Source organism: Triturus cristatus, chromosome 8 (assembly GCF_964204655.1).
Source record: "Triturus cristatus chromosome 8, aTriCri1.1, whole genome shotgun sequence".
NCBI lineage: Eukaryota > Metazoa > Chordata > Amphibia > Caudata > Salamandridae > Triturus > Triturus cristatus.
Window position 1 is genome coordinate 8934497 of NC_140591.1, and position 9104 is coordinate 8943600.

Consider the following 9104-nt stretch of genomic DNA (forward strand, 5'->3'; position numbering starts at 1 on the left):
GTGAATTAGTAACATGTCTAGACACACAGGGGCAATCACTAACTTTGACAACCCCGGCAATCGCTGGTTACACCTCATGCGGCACTTGCCCCAGCATTCAACTTCAAAGCAGCCAGAGGCTGACCAAGGCCCACACTGACCGGCCTTTTCTGCCCACGAGGCAGGCGGTGAATACCGCTGTCCAGGGTCCAGCAACACAACTTCAAATAGAGAAGACAAGTCAGGAACTGTCGTTCAAACGACGGGTATAGCACCGACAGCAGTTTGACCTTCATCTCCCCAGAATTCTAGTTTAATTGTGGGGCTTTGTGTGTGGGGTGGAGTATAGTTGAGTTGAGTGAAATTGTGTGGCACTGTGTGGAATGGAGTGCAGTGGATGGGAATTGTGTGGCATTGAGTGTTCTGGAGTGGCATGTAGTTGAGTAGAATGGAATTGTGTGGTATTGTGTGACATGGTGTGGGTGGAGTTAAGTGGAATTGTGTGACATTGTGTTGAGTGAAGTGGAATTATGTGGTATTGTGTGGAGTTGAATGGAATTGTGTGGTACTGTGTGGAGTGGAATTGTGTAGCATTGTGTGGAGTGAAGTGGAATCATGTAGTATAGTGTGCTGTGGAGTGGAAGTGTTTGGTACTGTGTGACATTACTTGGAGTGGAGTGGATTTATGTGGCATTGTGTGGCATGGAGTGGAGTGGAAGTGTGTGGCACTGTGTGGAGTGGATAGGAATTGCGTGGCATTTTTGGTGTGAGGTGTAATTGCATGGAGTGGAGTGCAACAGCATTGTGTAGCGTGGAGTTGTGTGGAGTGAACTTGAGTGGAGTGAAGTGGAATTGTGTGTCATAGAGTGGAGTTGAACTATGTGGCATTGTGTGGCTTGGTGTGAAGTGGAATTCTGTGGCATTGTGTGGAGTGTAATAGAGTGGAGTGTAATTCTGGGGAGTGGAGTGTAATTGTGTTGCATCGTGTGGCTTGGGGTGGAGTGGAATTGTCTGGAAATATGTGGCGTTAAGTGGAATTTGTGTGGCACTGAGTAGAGTGGAGTGGGATGGTGTGGCACTGTGTGGAATGGAGTGAGATTGAATGGCACAGAACGGAATGGAATTGTGTGCTATTGTGGGGAATTGAGTGGAGTGGAATTGTGTGGCATTGTATGGAATAGAGTGGGATGGAATTGTATTGCATTGTGTAAAGTGTAATTGAAATGTCTTGCTTGTGTACAGTAAGGTGAAATTGTGTGGCATTGTTTGGCGTGGAGTGGAGCAGAATTGTGTTGCTTTGTGTGAAGTGTAGTTGAATTGTCTGGATTGTGTAGAGTGGAGTGGAATTGTGTGGCATTGTGTGGTATGCAGTGGAGTGGGATTTTGTGTGGCATAGAATGGAGTGAATTGGAATGGTGTGCATTGTGTGGTGTGCAGTGAAACTGTGTGACATTATGTGGCGTGGAGTGGGGTGATGTGGAATTGTGTGGCATTGTGTGGAGTGGAATTGTGTGGTATGTGGTGGAGTGCGACTGTGTAACATTGTTTGGAGTGTAGTGGAATTGTGTGGTGTGCGAAGGATTTTGTGGCATTGTGTGGAGTGGAATTGTGTGGCAATTTGTGGCATGGAGTGGAGTGGAATTGAGTGGCATTGTGTTGTGTAGTAGAGTAGAGTTGAATTGTGTGCAATGGAATGATGTGGAGTGGAATTGAGTATATGGAGGGCAGTGGAACTGTGTGGCATTGTGTGGCGTGGCGTGAAGTAAAATTGTGCAGCATTGTGTGGAGTGGAGTGGAGAGAGGTGGAGTGGAGTCAACTTTTGTGGATCTATATGTGATGGAGTGGAGTTATGTGGCATTATGTGGCATGGAGTGGAGGAGAACTATGTGGTACTGTGTGGTGTGGAGTGGAATAATTTTTTCTGGTATAGAATTGAGTAGCATTGTGTGGCGTGGAGTGGAATTGTGTGACATTATGTGGAATGGAGTAGAGTGGAATTGTATGGCAGTGTGTGGAGTGGAGTGGAGGGCATTGGAGTTGTGTGGTATGTGGCATGGAGTGTAATTGTGTGACATTTGGTGGAGTGGAAAGGTGTGGCATGGAGCAGAGTGGAGTGGCATGAAGTGGAGTGGAGTTGTGTATGTGGAATAGAGTGGAGTGGAATTGTGTGCCATGGAGTGGAATGGATTGTGTGGCATTGAGTGGAGTGGAGTGCAGTGGTGCATAGTGAAGTTATGTGGCATTGTGTGGAGTTGAGTGGAGTGAAATTGTGTTGCATTGCGTGATGTGCACACACATCTGTGTCACCCTCTCTCTCCTTTCTAAATTGTCCTTCCGCAGTCACAGTTCACCAGAGCTGCTCAGATGCTTGTGTTACATTTGTTGTGATGCTCTCGACAACCAAATCTGTTAATATTTTTCAGTGCATTTTTTGACTTTGTGATAAGATGTGTGGTTCTGATGAAAAAGATTCAAAATATTCATGCAGCTTTAGAAATTAACATACAAGGAGCTCCTTTGTTTACAGATTAAACGGGCCACGTCATCAAAGGGGCAGGATGTTTGAACACAGGTTCAATGATAGCTATGCTGTGCCACGTGCCGGGCGCACGAGCTGCACACGGTAAGGAAACGGCAACGTTTGCTGATCAGTGAAGGGGCGTAAGAATGGCAGGAAGTGTGTGGACAGACACGGTGCGAGGTTGCGGGGGCGACGCTAGCTGAATTCTGTAAAGTAAGTGGAGAAGGGGTGGATGGGAGGGGGGAGGGGGGAGAATCAACACTGACAAGAGAGAGATAGAGGTGAAGAATGAATAGCGCCTCGATCACAGCGCGCGCAGTGGGTGCACACTAAGAGGAACCGAACGTGATTGGTCCATGCTCCACAGAAGAAACAAGAAGTGATGCCTGGCATGCACTGGCCAATGAGGCGTCAGCAAAGATGAGTGACAATGATGCCAACGAATGATAACAAATGGATGGGCGTCAAGCCCTTTATAGTTAAGATACCCAGTCCAGCTGAGACCGAAAAAGGGGGGAAGGGGGTCTATTGCCAATAATCAAGAAGAGGAGAGCATAAGGGGGGGTCACAGATCACTGAGATAGGAGCAGAGAGAGGACATGCAGGGAAAAGCAAGATGGACAGCTAAAGAGATGGTGAGAAATGTCAGGGAAAATAGGAAAAAGGCTTTACTGCTAACCCTGATGGCAACAGAGGACAGTTCAGAAAAAGAAGCGGCAGATAGATTAGGATGGGATGGAATTCAAGAAAGAGAAGGGGTGTGGGAGGCCCGGACCTCATGCTGGAGGGGGGGGGGGGGCACTCGGGGCTTTAAGTGGGCCGGGTCCCACCGGGGCTGAGCACCGGCAGTTTTTTAAGGGGGGTCTGGAAACGGGTCTCTATCAACGCTCTGTTTTGTGCCCTGGCACGGGCGGTCCGTTTTTTCCCGGACTGCAGTGACAGCGGCACCTCGATGTGCGCTGCTCGCTTCTCACTAGTGGAAAAGTTACGGCATGACATGACGTCATCCCAGGTGAGCCTTGTAGAGGAAGGGAAACCCTTCAAAGGGAGTCATTTCTTCTCTGGATTTCCCTTCTCTTTTTGAAACTCAGAAGCAGCAGCATCGTTGTGGTGTCACCAGGGCTTTAAGTGGAAGCCTTTTCAATATTATATACAAGCCATAGCTGCCGCTTATTTAGCTCTAACAACCACTGACAAAGCCAATAGTCCTGCCTTGTTTTAGGTATGGTGTTACTTGTTGTATCATATGTCTGGATGCAATGACAGAAACTGCAAAATACAAGTCAGGCAGCACACTCTGCTAGGCACAATTTTTTAAGCTCACATGTTTTTAAGCCACACCCTTAATTAAATTGATCACACCCCTTAGAGAGACCCCACTAGTTTTTTCATCCCACTTAAAGCCCTGGGACCCCTCTCTTCTGGGTCCCCTGCTGTCCACAGCCTCTTGTGTGGGAGGCCCAGACCTCATGCTGGAGGGGGCCCCTCTCTTCTGGACCCCCAGCTGTCCACAGGCCCTGGTGTGTGGTTGGCTTGTACCTCTTGCTGGAGGGGGCCCTTTGTTCTGGGCCCCCTGCTGTCCACAGCCCCTGGTGTTGGAGGCCCGGACCTCATGCTGGAGGGGGGGCCCTCTCTTCTGGGTCCACATCTGTCCACAGCCCCTGGTGTGTGGTTGGCTTGTACCTCTTGCTGGAGGGGGCCCTTTGTTCTGGGGCTCCTGCTGTCCACAGCCCCTCGTGTGCTAGGGCCAGACCTCATGCTGGAGGGGACCCCTCTCTTCTGGGGCCCCTGCTGTCCACAGCCCCATGTGTGCTAGGGCCAGACCTCATGCAGGAGGGGGACCCCTCTCTTCTGGGTCCACATCTGTCCACAGCCCCTGGTGTGCTAGGCCCGGACCTCATGCTGGTGGGGGGGGGCCCTCTCTTCTGGGCCCCCAGCTGTCCACATCCCCCGTTGCCTCTCTTTTGAGGCTATAATTACCCCTGAGCCCTGGTGACACGGTTCAGGGTGGGGCTGCGTGCCCCTGGGTCCGGCCTGAGCGCCGCTAATCCCAGCTGGTGATGGACAGGTTCGCACGGGGGAGGGCCCAGCTTTCCGAAGAGCCCCCACCCCTCCCGCACACAAATCCAATAAAAGTGGCTCCCAATGACCGTGACACGAGCGCGCTGGGAGGCCCAGCGCCGAGCTGGGATGTGGGGAATTTTTACGAGGCAAAGAGTTCTGGTAATCTGCAGGGTTCAGTGACTTTAAAGAGCTGCGCGCGGGCATCTGCGGGCCAGTTGGGGCGGGCGGCTGGGGTGGCACCATTCATGCAGTGACGCGGAGGGCTCCGGCGCACGTGGTACAAAGATAAACCATTCACGTGCAACCGACTGCTGCGACACCGACTGGAATTATGCGGCATCAGAGCGGCACATTATGAGGCGAGGTGAACTGAATGAGGCTCAAGGAAAAGCGAAGCAATCAGAGTGCGGGGCGCCTTGCAGCACACCCAGGGCGGCACAAAAAACTGATTGCATAAAGAAACAAGCATTTGCAATGCAATAGGTCTCGCATTATTAAAGTTAGAGCTGTTGGCTTTGAAAATGAGTATGTTAGTAATGTTTCTTTTCTATCTGCAATAATAAATAGACTTCTTATAAGCAAAGCAACCTATTTATAATTTACAGAAATGCAAAGAGATGATAGCAAATATATGGAATAAAATGTAGTTAGTTGCCAAGTCGCAGGACGGGCAGCAATATACACTTTAAATAAAGATGAGAAATGCGCCCTAAATGGGAAGTAAAGCAAAGAACGGCTATAAACATACATAGTTGCTGGAGACTAATCCTAGAAAGCAAAGCTAATCGGAAAGCAAAGCTGCCCGTCCGCGGTCACGTGACGCACTCATGGAAGCGCCGGATGGCGCGTGGTGGGCTGCACAACATCTTGTTCACGGTCCACAACCCTTAGGTGACCTCAGCTGCACTCAGGGACGTCTACTCGGGGTTGTCAACGATGCCACCAAAAGACGGGGTTTAAAATAAATATACAACGGGCACTGTCCATTTATAAGCAGGCCACAGAGGGAAAATAACAGCATTCGTTGACATATGCAATAACGCAAAGTAGAATGTTGCCTGTTGGACCTGTCAGCCCTAGGGTGGTCTCCCCTTCCATTTTTGTATCGTGCCTCATTTTTTCCACCCTCATTTTTGTGTTGGACTTAGGTCTCCGGGCGCCTTTTCATTGCCAATCAGTGTTAAGGTGCAGGTGCTCCCTTCTCCCAAGATGGCTGCCACAGACCCCTGCTACTGCAGAGTGGTCTTTCATAGTAGCACCCTAGCTGCCAGGAGCTGGCTGGAACCCCACAACAATGTTGCGACTCCAGCCCGCCTTTTTGTCCCATAGTTAGAGTGGGGAAGCTCCTGGAATGTGCTGGAACCTTCTAGAAGGGAGGTGTGGTTTTTCTTTTGCCGCCTTGGCCAGAGGTCACCTGACCTAGGGCTACTTAAGAGAGGGAGGGAAACTTTTGTGGTGAGTTGGTCATTGGGGTGAAGCAGAGCTGGAAGAATCCACCAGGAGTGTAGGCGGTAGGGCCTAGCCAGGGACTTATGCCTCTGAGAGTGACAGGATTTAGGTGCTGCCTCTTAAGTGAGTGAGGGACCCTGTGAAACCCACTGATCTTGCCCAGCAGTAGGAGGACCCAGAGACTCTCTGCCCAGCCTGAATAGGAAGGATCTAGTCGCCCTCTCCATTCCTAACCCCCTGTAACAGAACCCCTTAAGGGCGCCAGATACATCTGCGCCAACAAGACCTTATCTGACATCTAAGAACAGAAACTTACAAGCCAAGCACTGAGACTGCGTGTCCAGACTGAACTCTAAAACCTATTCACCAAGCACTGAGACTGCGTGTCCAGACTGAACTCTAAAACCTATTCACCAAGCACTGAGACTGCGTGTCCAGACTGACCCCTGAACCCTGATGCAAAGCTGACTGGAGAACCACCGGGGATCGACCAGGTATTAGCGCTGTGACCCCTGCGCTTCCTGCCCTGGTCTGGGACCCCCGGCAGCGTGCTCCGCTGAGCACAGAACCCCATCCTTAATTTGAGCCCCCCCTGTGACGACGAAGCCAGCGCGCTCACCGCCGTGGCCTGGAGAAGTGCCCTGCCGTGTCACGAGGCCCGCGGAGAAGCCCGGGCCCCGTCGCTGCCGTCGCAGCTGCGTGAGGAGGTGTGCGAGGCCGGGGCCGAGTTCCCCCATCATCGTGGGAGCGGACGCCTGCTGACGCCGAGATCGAGGTAAGCCCGGAGGCTGAGATCGCCCCCGGTGCGCCCCCTGCGGGTTGGGAGCCACACCTCTCCCTTAGCCGGGATTCCTCTCTGTGGGATTCCCCCCCCCGTCTTCGCGACGGAAGAGACCCCGTCAAGGGATCCTCTCCGTGTGCCCCCTCGAGCGGTACTGAAGCGCGGTGCCCGACGAACTGCACCGGAGCCCAGAGACTTGCTCCTCAAGTCCCGTGGCGCTCCCCACTGGAAGCTCCGCTCACAAGTACTGAGAGTCATTGATTACGAGTGGCGCTTTATGTTATATGCTCCGTTCCAAAGTACTGAGAGTCATTGATTACGAGTGGCGCTTTATGTTATATGCTCCGTTCCAAAGTACTGAGAGTCATTGAATACGAGTGGCGCTTTGTTTTTACAGGCCCTGCTTTAAAGTCTTACGTGCTATTGATTCCGAGTAGAGAGCAAGCAACAAAAATGGTACAAAAGGAAAAGATAAGAGAATAACTTGGGACAAGAGCACACTAATTGACTCTATATCTAGTTTATTAATCTAGACAGATTTTATCAAAATATTTGGACTTTCCTGCAACAGAAATGACCACGGACCTTAATGGAAGCAACAAAGCAAAATTACAGCAACACAAATATACATAAATTGGACATGTGCAGAACGTCACAAACAAAAACACACAAAAAAGTTAACCCCTAAACCAACATATAATTTTTGTTAGTGTCCTCCTAATAATTTCAGGACGAACCACTGGAAGGAAGTCCACAGAGCGCGCTGCGACTCAACAAATTATTGTCGGACTTTCTCAGCACACTCAACAGTGAATATCCACACTGTACTTATTTTCAAGGACTCCTCCTTCAAAACCGGGTCTACGCAATTGCGTTTCGGCCATATGTATTCCTCGGCCTCCTCAGGACAGGGTTAATACAAAGAATGTACACACAAGTGGTAGGGTAGTCCAAAGGACGCTCCTACGTGTGGGTCATCCGGGTCCACAGGTACCCGAACGGGTGCCGACCCTTCCTTCAGCAGGAAGTCCTCCCCGCTATCGCTGACTGGAAACGACTAATGTGGTCCAATATGCAGGTCAATTACTACTTGAAATAACGTCCGACTGAAAGTCCGGAACAAACAGCCACTCTACTCGGCAATCCTCACAGCGCTGGTCTCCGAGTAGCGCGCTATTATCCATGTGCCATATTGAAGTGTTAAACGCTATTGATTACGAGTAGCACTCTGTTATTTATATTCCCTATTACAGTGCTATGTGCCAGAGATCACGAGTAGCTCTCCATGCTAGGTGCCCCGTTCTTGTTAAATGGTAGCGGCAGTCGTAGTCGATAACCTTTCAAGTATTGCCCGGCGGTAATCGCCTCTTATACCATTCAATGCTAAACCAATAAAGAGGCAGGCGCCGGAGACTGGAAGGCAGGAAACAAAGTTTTATTGCGTCGGAGTGGAACACATCAGATCAGACAGCGAGGTATCGTCACGAGGTGCTCTAACTGCATCTCTAAGGCCTGGCCTCTTATACACAGGTTTATGACTTTATTGCAGAGTTATCATACATGGCACATTTTTGAGATCGCTTTGATACATGAAAGAACATCCTCAGAATCCCCACTTCGAGCTCGTTCCCACACATATCTACAGTGGAAGTCCCCACCCCACCCACAGTAGGAGATGGCTATCACACAGCTGGACATTCCGCCAATTCCCGGGGGTGTGTGCGACCAGTCGGGTCTCAGGGGGTGGGGGGCCTTGATCTACTGTAATCCCTTTGATGTGGGGTGTTTCCCTTACAGTAGGGGCAATAAACTGCATCCGCAGGGCTAGGTGATGGCCTGGGATCGGTTCGGACAATGGGGCGCAGAGGAAGGGGGTTATCAAAGAGATGCATGACCATGTATGGGATGCCGGTCAGGCGTGGGATGTGGTTCCAAGGCAGGGTCGCGCAGAAGGAGAGGGTTTATGGCCCGTGTATGAGAGAGCGGGGGTGGCCGGCGCGTGGGGGATGCTTGCAGCGCCAGGGGGACGCGCTGGCGATCGGCAATGAGCAGGGAGAGACCAGGGTGCCTAAAATGGCTGCCGTGCGCTTTCCTGTGTGTCGCGCTGGGGAGAAACAAGGTGGCGCAGATAATGTTCAGTTTGCAAGCTAAATTTCCACAGTCCTCCCTTTTAACATATCTCGCCAGCTTGTTTAGTTCGGATCTATCCCCATAATACTACGAACTTCCACCTCATACAAAGCTTTCATTCACTCCGCTTCAAAGTTCAAAGTCTTAGGGCAGATGCAGTTCATAAAAAGCGAACATAA

At 50.8% G+C, this 9104-nt stretch overlaps 1 protein-coding gene across 1 annotated transcript in view; it reads right to left on the reverse strand.

Annotated features, from left to right (window-relative positions):
- LOC146799825 (uncharacterized) overlaps positions 1-4399 on the reverse strand; it is a 108662-nt gene extending 104263 nt beyond the window's left edge. The window contains exon 1 of the mRNA XM_085624018.1: positions 4041-4399. The gene's annotated coding sequence lies outside the window, so the exon portion shown is untranslated. The remainder of the gene's footprint in view (positions 1-4040) is intronic.
- Between the last annotated feature and the right edge of the window lie 4705 nt (positions 4400-9104).